Consider the following 16,406-nt stretch of genomic DNA (forward strand, 5'->3'; position numbering starts at 1 on the left):
ACAATAGGATTAATACTAATAGTTTTTAGAATACTGAGATGACCTGTTAGATCATTGATCTTTTGATCCTTAGAGCACTCTTTTCAGCTTCTAATTATATGAACTGATGTAATGGAAGCGTATAAAGTAAAGCATCCAATGTCTTCGATGGTGTACTTCTCATTGCACCCGTTATTGAGAGAGTGGCTAGCCTTTGATGTCTTTCTAGCTTTTTTTGGGTAGTCTTCTCTTTCGTTTTTGGCCACGAGATCAACGAAGCATAGGTAATCCTGGGTCTGACAATGGCCGAATAGATCCAATGGATCATCTTTGGTTTCAGTCCCCATTGCTTACCAAAAGTTCTTTTACATATCCATAGAACATTTTTAGCTTTGTTTACTGCTTGCTCTAGATGTGTGTTGTAATTGAGTTTTCTGTCAAGAAATACTCCAAGATATTTGACAGTGTCTGAAAGTTTTAAAAGTGTTCCTTTCAATCTGATGTTGTTTGGTGTAATTTTTTTCCTTCTCATAAAACTTTTTTTTTGGGACTCTAAGCAGTACTGAGTACGATGGTTCTTTGGCGAGGCAGGGGATTGGTGCCACAAGCCATACAAGCTGATTGTAAAAATTTGGGCTACCGGAGGAGTAGAAGGATAAATTTGACGAAAAACAAGCCCTGAATTCGTACAGGTATTTCTTTCAAATCACATTTTCAACTACTTTGAGCAATAATATCAAGTATTTCGAGTTCAGTTATCTTTATTAGGATCTTTCAAACAAATTTACTCGATGTGTCCTCCGATGTGTCATTGTTTTTATCAATGACGTCCTCCAAGTGACGCCGAAAGCTAGAACACGTCCCTCGAACATAATCCTCGGACATCAATTACCTTGTGTGCAATATGACAGACTTCAGGGTCTTTAGACTAGGGTGATATGTTTTGCCGGTTTGTGCTTCAATATACGCCCAAATAAAATAATCCAACAAGAAAAGGTCCAGACTACTGGGGCCACAAATCGTTTGGCCAAAACTATATATTTTCCAACAGCCATCGTTGGGTCCGATTTGACATATGACATGACACTCCATCCTGTTGTTGGACAACGTATTGATCCTCACATAAGTTGGCCTTCGCCCAGGGACAAGTACGTCCTATACATACATATACCGATATACACTTGCATTCTTGCCATTGCTTTATATTTTTTCTTATATCACCATGCTTTGAATCGAGATTTTTTATATCGAAGTATTGTTGTATCCATCTATCTTCTATATACGGTGGGATTTCGAATTTGACATGGTTCGATTTTGGCATGCCTCGATTTTGGCAACAAAAGTATTCATTTTTGGCAACACAAAATATTTTACTTCCAAAAATATGCTTAAATATCAGTCAGTTTCCGCAAACATACTTTAAATGTCGAAAAAATAATGCCATAAGTGTGTTCACGAAAAAAAAGTTTGCTGCTATAGAATGTTTAGAGCAATAATATTTTTATTGCCCTAGGACTACGTCTTACCACAGGTCGCCAAAAACTTACTTGCGCCGCACGAATAGCTCTTGGCGGATTTTATAAACATAAAAAGGTTGCAATCGTTGATTAATAATATTTAGTCAATTTCTAACGCATTTTCATTCAATTTTTTCATATCAAAAAAAGGCCTCGATTTTGGCACAGTTTCAATTTGTTGGCAAATTCGAAATCCTACTGTATATAAAAATAAACGTGAGCATAGCATATACACGGGTAGAAATTCGATCTACATAACGAGCAAAATGACTCATGATTCCCGGTTTCTAGCTCATGATTTATGAAAATACACCATGAATAAAAATCATGATATCACGAGCTTCTTGCAGTACAACACAACGCAAAAACATGGACTATTATTCATGATTTTGTGTTGTCTGATATGGCAGTTCAGTCATGATTTGACATGAACTCACATTTCATGATTTTATCACATTTCATTATTTCATTCATGGCATCGGAATCAAATTTCTTTCCGTGTATATTCCGCCATAACTCCAGAACGCCTTGACCGTTCTCCACCAAACATAGAATGCATGTTCCTTGACATAAGGAAATCAGCACTGGGGGGAGGATGACAACAACATGAAATGACATGAACCGCCCAGTTAGTTTCGAGGTACGATGCCGGTCTAACAAGCCAGTCGTCGTATGTTCTAATCTCGGCTAGGCGGTGCTTGCTAGATAGAGTCAGTAGGACTGTACTCTAAACAACCGGCTGCGAAGTCTGTCGATAAACAAGGGTAATGCCTAATGACGGTTTAAGCCCACGGCTTTGCTTTAGGTAGGATGACAAAAGGAAGGGTGGTTCACAACTAGACGGGGACGGGAGGTCCAGATAATTAAAAGTAGGTTAAGTTTCTCTTACATTTGGACCGATAGCAGTTGTGAAACTGGCAAGTGGGCAAGAGGTAGATAATAGAAGGGTGCGTATAAATGTTTAACCATAACTCGGAAACGCCTGGTCGGTTCTTCATCAAACTTGGCACATATGTTCTTTTACGTAATAGATTCAGCACAGAAGGTTGACTAAAAGGGAATTGTTGGCTACACCCCGTCGAAATGCACATCTGTCACCACTGTCATTCTACACCAATGATCGTTTGATTATACCTGTTGTCATACGAGGTATCGTCGCCAGGCGATAGGTCAAAGAAGGTTACTTAGATGTAAACATTGAACATTGTAAAAAAGAAGCTAAATTCGTACAACAAAAAAAAATAACAATGGGAAACTTAAGGTCCTGCCTTGCTCTTCAACTGCAGGTTGTCAGCTCGAGTAACAAGATCAGTCTGGACATACGATGACCAACGAGTCGCAGTCAACCATCAAGAACATTTTGAAAGATGATCTTCAATTGAGTCGATATAAGAAAACAAGGAGCGCACGGTTTGTTTCAGAATGTTTCCAGGGCGATATTATGGGGATGTTTTTCCAAAAATTTGAAGGTTCCATGACTGTTCATTGAACCTGATGTTAAAATCAACACTAAATATTACATCGATAATATTTTAAGGAATCATTTACTTCCTATCATTAAAAAACACTGGTAGCACAGGTAGCATTCAGGTAAGAACTATGCAGTGTAGGTATTCAATTTTTCATACGGCATAATACGCATGCTTGCCGTTTCATTAGAAGTGTAGTGAAAAGACGTGCTCTTGATAAAATAGGATTGAATTGGTAAAATTCCTTCAACGTGGGGAACCATGGGTAATAAAAACAATCTTTAATTTCAGTAAGGTAGCAGGAAAGCAATAGTTTGTGTTCTTGATTTTGTTAAATTGTTTTCAAATGCACAATCTTTTGAGAATTGAACGTATGCAATGTTACTACTTTGATAAATGCTACATACAACGAATGTAGCATGTATATATGTTGCCACTACAAAGAGACTTACGTAGTCCTGCGTCACCTCTATATGCGGTTGTGTCTTGTACACAACCCCTCTGATTTTTCTGGCACACTTCCCTAACACAGACATCAAATTGGACTAGGTTTAATAGCGTTCGTAAGAAATCTGTTGGCACGAGCAGGGTTGCCACATGCACAGATTATTCTATGTTTGACAGATATTTGAATGAAATCGCCTGTACAGAATCTGTATGCACAGAATACAGATTTTCGCCAATCACACAGAATAAACATATTTTCGAGCTTTCATATGAGAGTGAAAGAGACGGAAATAGTCAGCAAAATGACTCTCTGTCTCTTTCACTCTCATTGTTTTGCATTGGACAGATTTTTGCACAGATATTTTTCCTCGATGCACAGATGGCCAGATTTTTCCAACAAAAAACACAGAATTTTATGTGGCATCCCTGGGCACGAGGGGGCTTTGTTACTCTCTCTGACGTACTTCCCAAGCAAGGACATCAAAATGGTCTAGGTTGAACCGTGGTGTTAAAAAATCTTGTTGAAATGAGGGAACTTTGTCACTTGTTTTGGCTTACTTTCCAAGCACAGATATCAAATTGGTATAGGTTTAGATCATCGTAAAGAATTTTTCAACCAATCACGAAGCGAGAATTCTGGTAAAACATAGGTTCATTATTTTCAATTTTTCAATAGTTCAACATCAAGAATCCATACTTTTCTTCATTTGGGTCAATTCTTAGAAGATTTTCCGATCGATTGGTGTAAGAATATTGAAAATCAATCGGAAAACCGCAGAGCTATTAGCGCTCAAAACCTTTCATCTTTCGTGAAGCTCGCATTTTTCGATTTTTTGGAATAACACCCTATCTCAAAACTTTCCGTAAGACGTAGCCCTACGTCGAAACACTGGTAGCACAGGTAGCATTCAGGTAAGAACTATGCAGTGCAGGTATTCAATTTTCCATACGGCATAGTACAGGTAATGAATGTTATAAAATATATATAAAGCCAAGCACTGAGCGAGTTATCATTATTCTGTGCTACGCCAGCTTGTAGATATAACATCATCTTCAATTCGGTTCATCGGACCAAGCCTAAAACATCAAGTTTTCGGATTCAACGGGTTTCATTTATCAACCGCTTTACTAAAATGTCTACATTAACATCAAAGTCCGGCAAGCTCACCAGTTATGCGTTGACCAGTGCACTTCAGCTCTATCGGTCCAACTCGGTGGACTCTCTTGCGGATCGTGATTTAATACTCAACAGGCAACTACTTCGTCAGCTAGATCAATGTCTTTTCAGCGAGCCAAACTCGCTGATTCGTTTGAAAATCAGCTACCCTCGTGGTGCTGCTCGACGACAACCAACAACGGGAATAAATAACGGACGCATTGCTAAAGGCATTATACGTCGTAGAGCTGTAAACAACCGAACCAATAGAGCCACCAAAATGCCGTGCCGACAGGTACGCGAGGTATCTGTGGACCTTGCCTGTACCACTGATCAAAATACTGCCCAGGGGTGGTCCAGGTCTGGCCCGGTGATGGAACATCAGGAAGAGCAACAGTCCTTGTTGGATATACAAAAGGACGAGTACATGAATTGTACTCTCCCGGATAATACACGCCCAGTGTTGCTGGCCAAATACGATTTCAAAGTTATTTTAGTTGCCTGTACCACTGATCAAAATACTGCCCAGGGGTGGTCCAGGTCTGGCCCGGTGATGGAACATCAGGAAGAGCAACAGTCCTTGTTGGATATACAAAAGGACGAGTACATGAATTGTACTCTCCCGGATAATACACGCCCAGTGTTGCTGGCCAAATACGTATTTCGAAGTTAGTTTAGTACCCAACCAATTATAATTTCTAGTAACACAATCTGAAAATAAACAATAATTCAATACTTGCACGAAAAATTGTTTTCCTATTAACTAATAGTAATTAGTAGCAGTAGTTAAGTAATTACCAACCAATTATAATTTCTAGTGACACCATCTGAAAAGTGGTAGTGGATTTTCCTTCTAATAGAATTATCAAAATGTTCATTTAAGCTTAATAAGCATTGCTTCAGTGACCCTTTCTTATTTCCGTTTTTTCCCTTAACAGAAATTTCATGGATGCTAGCCGTCAGTTGCGAGAAGAATTCGATGACACGCATCAGAGTTTAACCGACGCGTTCTCCAATGCATTACGAATCGGTTTTTAACCCGCCTCCACACTTCGGAGAAAATTGGGAGCGTCTAGTTCACGGAAGTTAGACGACGCGTTGCTATTTCTCCATGACACTAATCTGGCTTTTCCTACATTTATATTAAACAATGAGCTGCAGTCATTCAAAAGCAGCCACAACGAAATTCAAAAAATATTAATTTACGTAGGTATTTTAATGTTTTGCTATCACACACTTCGTGAGCAACATTGTTGCCTTACACACTCTGCCCACAGTCAACTGTGCTGCAACGAGTTCCCCTACCGCTACTGTACCGTCCGGCGACTCAACCATTCTTCGCGGGTTGTAGAACCGACAATGCGCGTTTCAGTGGTCGCAAGATCCCAACCGTCAAGCGTGGGATGATTTATTACTCTTTTGAAATAGCTACACACAGCCAGTGCGCCGCACAGCACGGCACTGCTAAATTGAAACATCAATTAATTGGTGCTCTGCAGAGTGCACCAATGATTTTATCCCAGAAGCGTTAGTTCCCGCATCACGCCCGGTACCAGACGAGTGACGGCAAACTAATCACTTTCAATCCGGACAGGCTTTTGTTGCTCTAACGAGTGGAGTGACCGGCCGGCGGACCCTGCGTGTTAGCGTGGCGTGGTACTACGGTGGGTGCGAAGCAATCGTAGGAATCCAGTACATCATCATAGGCTATACACAGGAATCATGTTTCATCGCTTGACACGTTGGCACTTTTCACTGCTCTAATATTGCCAATCATCCCCGGGAAACATTTTTTTGCCCGTACCATTAGAGGGTCTGTATGGAGTTGCTGCGGTCACCGATTGAATACCCTTCGCTTTGGCCTAGCAGAAGGGTCTGTCAACTGATTTGGTGAAATAAAAAAACATGTTCTATAGCGAACGCAGCAATATTTTTACAGTGCTTTCATGTTAGTAGGTATATCAATCAAAGTCATACGAATATGTCGCAGACTGCAATTAACAAAGCTTTCAAAACTAATTAATAAAGATTTTAAGTCAGTTTTTATAAAAAAGGAAAGATGACTCGATCTAAGAACAATAATCCGATGCTAGACTAATAAGGCCTTTGAACTCAGTTCGATGATTTAAGCAAAACCAGGTTTTGTGAACTAAACAGTTTTGTGACTGTTTTTTCTGTGATCTGATACAGCTTCATGTCAGTTCGTTTAACTTTCGGCCTAACTCTGCTACTCGCTGTGCTATCCTGAGTTTTAAGACTTAGATCATTTAGAAATGGGTTTGCACTTTGCACAATATTTGGGGACATGCCGGTACCGTGTAACTGTAAGAAAGTGAAAATGTCAGTAGGCGTTGCTCGCCGCGTAGAAGCAGTTTGGATGAAAGCCCAATAGTATAAAATATGGCCATCTGAAATTCCACAGTTTCGGTAATACTGACACTCAATAACTAAACCAGTAACCCAGAAGGTTAAACCATGCATTGATTACAAGCTTTGTTTTTTATTTTAAGACATAAAGTTGAGTTTTGAATAGTGAGGTCTCACCTTCAACGCTGCAAAAATCTATGCAAAACTTAATAAAATCCCATATCTTGTTAAGACAAAATATCGTAGAAACTATCAAAGGAAATTGATTTAATTTTTTTCTCGTTTATTTGACAATTCGATTGAGACAGAATACTGCAACGTTAGTATATTATAGGGCTTTCGTTCCGGTAGATCATGAAAATGACAAAACACGGAATATCACATTGGCGATCTGGAAGGAAAATGGAATATATTTCACAGTGAGATATACAGTAGATTGGCTGTTTTGTTTACAACTCTGGAGTTGCTCTAACTGGAATGTGAACGAAAATGGACTGATTTTCAATTATTTCGCTTGTCTTTTAATCGCCGTAGATTGCTTTCACTATCGATTATTTCACTTACTTACTTAAATGGCTTGCCGTCCTAAGACAAAGCCTGCTGAACAAGGCTTCTTCATATAACTCGGTTGTGGGCTACCGCTCTCCCATTCCTCGGACACCGAGTGCTCTCCGCCAGATCTCGCTCCACCTGGTCTAACCATCGTGCTCGCTGCGTTCCTGGTCGTTTTGTCCCTACCGGATTTGAGGCAAACACCATTTTTGCAGGGTAGTTGTCCGGTATTCTTGCAACATGCCCTGCCCATCGTATCCATCCAGCTTTAGTCACCTTTTGGATACTTGGATCGCCATAGAGCTGTGCGAGTTCATGGTTCATCTTCCGCCTCCATACTCAGTTTTCCTGTACGCCGCCGAAGATCGTTCTTAGCACTCGTCGTTAGAAAACTCCATGCAGTCGCAGGTCCTCCTCGAGTATTGTCCATGTTTCATGCCCGTAGAGGACAACCGGTCTAATAAGCATGTTGTACAGGGTGCACTTTGTACGGCGACTTTAGTCTGCTGTCGACCCCAATTGCTTGTGAAGTCCATAGTAAGCACGATTTCCGCTGATAATAGGCCTCCGAATCTCACGGCTGGTATCATTGTCCGCCGTTACCAGTGAGCCAAGGTAGACAAATTCGTCGACTACCTCAATCTCATCGCCATCGGTCATTATAGGGTAAATTAACCATTAGTGGACCAGTTAGTATTTGAGTAATTTTCTTCCACGAATTATTTTAAACTGCGAACGCTAAACACGCAACCGATAGCACTTACAATACGAGTAATTTTTGATAACCCTAAAAAATATCAATTTATGTTGCAAATATCTGTATTTTACACATTTTTTAAAACAAATTGAAATGTCCGTTTCCTTCATGGACCTTCTGGTTTACAATTGGATAGCGACCGGGTTCATTATAGGAATTCTAGTGTATTTTGCATGGAGAGGGACCACTAATGGCGACATTTCGCATTGTTAACAATAAAATTGACCCTAGCAATTGTTGTACAGTTAAGCACTCGTCTACAGCAATTTGATATTTGTTGGCAAAACCGCTAGAATAATTTAAATGCCGGTAGACTAATATAAAATAGGTTTCTATAGCCTTTTGTGTGAAATTCCTTACAAAAACCGAGTAAAACAAGTTTTTTGCTTAGCAACTCTGCACCCAATTATTGCGCACCAAAATAACCTTTAAATCTTTTTATTGCACACCTAACGCTCAATTATTGCACAGCTTTTGTTTTGATTTTTACTCATTTTTCATTGACATCATTGCCAAGCTGTTTTACTTGTGGACAAAGTAGCTTACATATACATATTTCAGGATATATATATACCTTAGCATCCATTAGGGACCTAAAAATCTCGCAATAACCGGTTAAAAACGGGAAAAATCGCAATACGGGAAACTACGGCTCGCACCGCTTGCGTTGATTAACAAAAAGCAACACCGCAGACAAGTGAACTGTCAAACATGCGTTGCAGGAAAACAGGGGTTAGGGCAAGAAAAACAGGTGAGCAATAAAATTAGAAGGAGTGTCGTACGTAGTTCCAATTATTGAACTTATTGAATTTATCGGCAATTTGTGTTATAAAGACCCAATTTTATTCACTTATTGAGTAGGTACAGTATGTTTCTATCAATACTACGAAACCTATAGAACACGCCTCTTTGCGTCTAAGGTTCTGTGAAAGCTTATTTTGTAAATCAAATTTCTTAATAATTATGACAAGAAAATCGTTTGGTAAAGGCGTAATTGGAACACACGTAAGAACATTCATTATTACGCTTAAAAATTACGTTGATTTACAGGCGAAATTTGTAGCATTCAATAGATAATGAATTCCACCAACTTCACAGCAGCGGAACAACAAGTTGAGTGTTTTTCATATTAGCGGGGGTTGAGTAAATGTACCAGTTTTTATTATTGTAATTATTGTAAGTTGTAGCTGTTACAGAATCATTTACTTTCAAATTTTGTGCAAAGTAGTGAACAATTGATTGAGCAAAAATCATAGACTCTTATAAAACGGATTATTAACTACGAAAAACTCATTCTAAGCACCAGAAACTGTTCTGTTACGGTAGGTACTCTCACATAGAAAATAGCAATCTAGAGTACACTGCCTATCATTCCAATGCCAATCCCTAGGCGAATCGTACCTAATCTGAACACAATTCTCAACACCGTTAAGATTATTTGGCTCTCCTTTGCCCCAATATGTCAGTTCAAATTTTTTCCCAGTGGGCTGCCAGTAAAATTCTTTTTTTTCTCTTAGATTGCTACCACCAATCCACACTTCCGTTGTTGATATCCCAGAATTCTTTATCGCCTCAAGTGCTCTCGTGTATTTGCTAGTAGTGTCCAGGACGGCCAGCTGCATGCGAAGAGAGTTACAATATTCTATAGCATAGAACCAATTGCCCTAAAATGATTTCAAACTATCACTTTGTCAACATTTTACTGTATATTAGTATAAAACCTTCATATGTGACATAACAAATTCCGATTCCTTAAAATTCGGATTGAATTCTAAGCAATTAATGTCTGAGCTAAGCAGACACGCCAACACTAATAGTTTCCACATCTCTGCGCTTCACAAGTGGACTACATAATAACAAGGCCTTGCTTCGCGATTCAAAATATATAACTGTAGGGTATCGGAAAAGAATTAAATCAGCAAACAAACTGCTTACCTACTTGAGAAATAAACTTACCACATTTACGTTGCATGTCATTTTCCTCGAGCTGCTCAAATTCACAAGCATGGTGATAAATAGTCTTACCGTTGTCTTTCGTGACATTTGCCAAGCTTAGCTTAGCAAAGCTTAGACTGATTGCACATATCAATAGTTGCACTCAGTGATTGACCCGAATCAGTAAAATCGCATAATGAATCAAATGAATGGGGTTAGGATTGACCGATTATTGTAACTGTGCCAAATTCAGTGACTCGATATTTAAAGGATCAATAACTGCGCCGGCCACGTCCTTGCAATCCGGTGGGTTTGGGGATGGAATATTAGAGCAATCGTTATTGTTTTAGGAACCGTGTTAACGTGCTCGTTGTCGTTCATGCACTTGCCAATTGGATAAAAAGTATTCCTGTCCATTTCATTGATGATGATGATGATGATGATGATGATGATGATGATGATGATGATGATGATGATGATGATGACGACGATGATGATGATGATGATGATGATGATGATGATGATGATGATGATGATGATGATGATGATGATGATGATGATGATGATGATGATGATGATGATGATGATGATGATGATGATGATGATGATGATGATGATGATGATGATGATGATGATGATGATGATGATGATGATGATGATGATGATGATGATGATGATGATGATGATGATGATGATGATGATGATGAGGATGATGATATGTACATAATATGAAGATTATTTGAAGTATTCTTTGCTTGAAGTCTGCTGCTCTATTCTAAGCTCACAGAAATTGAGAAAATTGAAGGGTCCCAAATTTAAGCATGCGCAAAAATCCATAGATCTGACTTCGGTGGTGATGAGTCCCCACAGGAAAAAAAAGATCGGTCAATTCTAACCTTATTCATTTGATTCATTGTGCAATTTCACTGATTCGAGTTAATCGCTGAGTGCAACCATCGAAATGCGTAATCAGTCTAAGCTTAGCTAAGCTAAGCTTGGTAAATGCCACGAAAGACAACGGTAAGACTATTTATCACCATGCATGTGAATTGGTGCAGCTCGAGGAAAATGACATGCAACGTTAATGTGATAAGTTTATTTCTCAAGCAGGTAAGCAGTTTGTTTACTGATTTAAACCTTTTCCGATACCCTACAGTTATATATTTTGAATCGCGAAGCAAGGCCTTGTTATTATGTAGTCTACTTGTGAAGCGCAGAGATGTGGAAACTATTAGTGTTGGCGTGTCTGCTTAGCTCAGACATTAATTGCTTAGATTTCAATCCGAATTTTAAGGAATCGGAATTTGTTATGTCACATATGAAGGTTTTATACTAATATGCAGTAAAATGTTGGCAAAGTGATAGTTTGTATTCATTTCAGGGCAATTGGTTTTATGCTACAGAATATTGTAACTCTCTCCGCATGCAGCTGGCCGTCCTGGACACTACTAGCAAATACACGAGTGCACTTGAGGTGATTAAAAATTCTGGAATATCAACAACGGAAGTGTGGATTGGTGGCAGCAATCTAAGAGAAAAAAAAGAATTTTACTGGCAGCCCACTGGGAAAAAATTTGAACTGACATATTGGGGCAAAGGAGAGCCAAATAATCTTAACGGTGTTGAGAATTGTGTTCAGATTAGGTACGATTCGCCTAGGGATTGGCATTGGAATGATAGGCAGTGTACTCTAGATTGCTATTTTCTATGCGAGAGTACCTACCGTAACAGAACAGTTTCTGGTGCTTAGAATGAGTTTTTCGTAGTTAATAATCCATTTTATAAGAGTCCATGGTCTTCGATCGATTGTTCACTACTTTGCGCAAAATTTGAAAATAAAGGTTTTGTAACAGCTGCAATAATTCAGTAAGATTCGAGATATTTTTGTAAATTAATAAATAGCATTGTTTTTAAAAAAAATATGGCATAGCATTTTCCGAACTTCCCATAGCTAGAGAATTACAAAAATTAATTCCGTTGTGCATCAGAGAGTTCCGTGTTTTTCTAAACAAAAACTGTGGTGTTCTAGCATCTTCCGCGTTTCTAACGTTGTAAGTATGCAAATCGTTACCTCGTTTAATTCGATCACACACTCACAAGTATCGAGACACTATTCCATCAGGGGGTGAAAATGTCAAAATGCTCAGCCGTCCATTCGGCAAAATTTTTTATGTTACCAAACGTTACTTATGGGGCTTATGGAGGTCTCTGTAGCCGCATGTTTACCGAGTCTGCTTTGACAAGCGAAAGGTCATATCTTCGAATCTTAGTAGAATCAGGCCATTCGATGTCAAAGTGACTTTAGCATGGGTAATAAACTCAGGGTTCTAATCACCCTTCCTTCATGCTGAATTCTCTATATTATCCCGATATGGCCTATTGACAGTGCAAAAATGACTCTTATAGTAAAAATGCACTGGTTAGCTGCGCTAGGGATTGCTATAATTGGGGACCACGCTGTCATGTGGAACGAGGTGGGTAAAGTAAAGAGAAAGCATTATGGGAAGGGTACCAAATTACACGCAAGCACGCATAACAAGATTCAATAAGTACATCACGCACTCAATAGCACCCCATGATGAGTTCATACAGCAAAAATATCGCTACTAAAGATCCATAAACGTCGATATGCACCATCAACGTTCGGCTGTTGAAATTTTGGTAATTTTCACCAAGTGGAATTTAATATGGAAAAGTTTTTCTTTTTTTTTTCTTTAATGTCAGGTTTCGCATTCTACTAAGACGCTCCAAAAATTTCAGCCAATAATTATTAAATTATAGCTAAAAGAATGTTCTTTGGTAGTAGACACCACACTAAATTTGGCATCACTGTACGCACCGCGAGTGCCTGCCAGTTAAGTGACACCGGCTCAGCGTACTAACGCACAAAATGGATTTACATGGATTCTACTTAATATAATGGCTTTTAAATTATAGTTAAAAAAGCCTTTACCACAAGTTTCAATTGAATTGTTGCCGAGCGACGGTTACGGATCCTTTTCGTCATACGTACATACGATTCATACTTTATTACGAGTTTTTTAAAGAATTAATCCGCAAGTACACGGAAGGAAATCCGATTCCGATACCATGAATAAAATCATGAAATCATGAAGTTTGAATTGCTGTCAAATCATGACTGAACTACGGTAAGAGGCAGCTCAGAATCATGAATAATAGTTCGTGATCTTGCGTTGTGTTGTACTGCAAGAAGTTCATGATATCATGATTATTATTCATGGTGTATTTTCACAAAACATAAGCTAGAAACCTGAAATCATGAGTCATTTCGCTCATTTTGGAGATTAGATTTCTACCCATGTACTCAAGTTTTTTACACCAGTTAAATCTGACACATCTTGCCTGTACATGTATATCCATTTAGCCCAAAAAAATATTTCGGAACTTACATTTCTCAGTGGAACAATCTTTCATGGTCCAGCGGGAGTTCGTCATTCGAAAATTCACTTCGTCATAAGCAAGATTTCTTTCGTTTACCTTGGGCAGACAGCAATTATTTACAAAAATTTATGCATGTATTCTTTGAACCGTGTGCAAGAGCTATCCAACTACTACAAAAAAAAGTGGAAATAGTTTGAATCACAGCTCAAAATTTCATGTAGTTACTCCAAGCGATCAGCAGATTCTCTTCGTCATACTCAAAACTGGTAGAAAAACCAAGAAAACTTCTATTTTTTGAATATATAGTGGAAAATAGTAATTTTCTAACATATTCTTTTCCTCGATAGCGAAGAGAAAGTCCATAAATATCAATACCAGGTTAATATGAATGTAATTTGCATCAAAATTGGTTATAATGCTGGTTTCTTGTCCATATGTCTGGAAAGTAGGCGAAAACTCGCCGCAGACGAACCCATCCAGCATCCTATTGTTCGCTCTATCTTATATAAACTGGCTAAACAACAGACTAGATTAGTCCGCATTCTTAATCCGCCAGCAGCCGTCGTGCTGTCTGTTCATATAGTTGAATATGTTCTCTGTTAAGTGTTAAGTCTTATAAATGTAATAACTATTGTACTATACAATAGTCCGAAATCGTCCTTCTTCTTCTTCAGCATAGAGCCGGGGTGGCTCGTGCTGTTTCAAGCACTCGTCTCCATTCAACTCGGTCTTGGGCCACTCGTCGCCAATTTCCTAGCCATCATGTGCGTTAGGCCCCCTGTTCCTGGTGCCGGTGCGGTTGTTGAAGAGGACTATTTTCGTCGCACTGCCGTCCGGCATGCTTACGACGTGTCCGGCCCACCGTAGCCTGCTAACTTTCGCTAGATGTACGATGAAATCGTCTGTTTATCCTAAATAACCGACTGACGGGAACTACCTTAGGCCTTAATTGCCTAGGATAGGCCGTTCCCCAAGAAATACAAAACATCATATCCGGTGTTCTGCGCTGATAGGGGAATTTAAAACATACAGTCCACCCGCTTCCAACCGTGCTATCGAAAAAATGTATTTAACTGCTTCCTGCTTAGTTTCAGTTTAGCTTAAGGTGAACCCACCAGTAGGAAGGTACCAAAACATCGCCGTCGATTGTTACGCCCCAGCACCATCGATAGGTTTCGGTTCCGTTGGCCAGCACGTACTTTGTTTTAGACGTATTTACTTTTATCCCAATCTTTTCTACTTCGCGCTTTAGTCTGGTGTACTGTTCAGCCACCGCCACAGATGTTCTACCGATAATATCCATGTCATCGGAAAAGCAGGTGAATTGACTGGATTTGTCGAAGATCGGGAAACGCGTGTTGTTAACCGCTCGGTTCATAACACCTTGTAGCGTTATGTTTAACAGTAGGCATGAGAGACCATCACGTTGACGAAGGCCCCTGTGTGAATCGAATGAACGCGACAGTTCACCTGAAATCGGATTACAGCACTGTGTACCATCCATCGTAGATTGAAATGATCAGCTTCCTGAGGAGGCCGTTCACGTCCTTGATTTTCCATAGCTATTTTCGGCCGATGGTATCATACGGGGCTTTGAAGTCAATGAACAACGTAAGAATTCTGTATTTACGGCCCTTTTGGAGGATCTGCTGCCGTGTAGATTTGTTCGCAATTGGTGATACTCTCGAGAAAATGATATGGAACTTTGTAGGCGGCATTGAGAACGGTTTGTCTGTTTGTTTATTTTTATTTACGGCCCTTTTTACCTTTTGGTCAATTAGGTCGATTTGAGAACGCTGATCGCTCGATAGTTCTCACAGTTCAACGTGTCGCCCTTCTTGTAGATTGGGTAGATAAGCACTCGGTAGCTGTTCCGTTCCCCAAATTCTAACAATTAACCAGTGTAGACACGTGGCCAACTTTACTGTTTTCTTTCCTATCCGGTTTATTGTTCTTTAGCTCATGATGACCTCCTTGACTTTGCCTATCGTTGAGGCTGCACCATTTCTTCGTTTGTCGCATTTGCTTTCCCCGCCGTCATAGCATAGTTCTCTGCCAGGGCACTATTCAGGTGTTCATCGAAGTAGTGCTTCCACCTTTCGGTCACCTCACGGTAGTCCATCAAAATACTGTCATTCTTATCCCGGCACATTTCGGCTCGCGGCACATTTTCTACTGTTTGTGTCTTTTCACGTTCTGACGTGTGGCACTGCGCATCTTGGCCGCCCGCGCAGCGTTCTCCTCATCTATCACTCTCCTACATTCATCGTCAAACCAATCGTTCCGCTGATTCTGTGCCACGTGCCTGATGGAGCTCTTCACTACAATGCTAATGGCTGTGTTGATGGTGTTCCAACAGTCCTCGAGAGGCGCTTTGTTCAGGTTGTACTCTTCCAGCAGAGCAACTTCGAATGAGTGCGCGTACTGTGCAAGATACCAGTTCGATGTATAATAAAAATAGATGTCCAAAAATTGTATCAAATTAAAGTTGAAGTTTTAATACTGGCTATAGGTAAAAAGGAATTCGAGTGATACTATGCGTTAATTTTTTGAAACAAAGTTTTTTATTGATTAAAAAATCATTTATTTTCGAATTTTGTGCAAAATACTAAGCTGTAGTTTGAACAAAAATCATACACTCTTATAAAATGAATTTTTACCTCCAAAAAGCTCATTCCAAGCATAAGAAACTGCTCTGCTACGGTAGGTACTCTCGCATACAAAATGACATTCCAAAGTACACTGCCTATCGTTCCAATGCCATCCCTTAGAAGAATCGTACTTAATTTGAACACAGTTTTCAACACCTTTATGATTATTTGGCT

The sequence above is a fragment of the Sabethes cyaneus genome, chromosome 2 (assembly GCF_943734655.1).
Source record: "Sabethes cyaneus chromosome 2, idSabCyanKW18_F2, whole genome shotgun sequence".
NCBI classification, from domain to species: Eukaryota; Metazoa; Arthropoda; class Insecta; order Diptera; family Culicidae; genus Sabethes; species Sabethes cyaneus.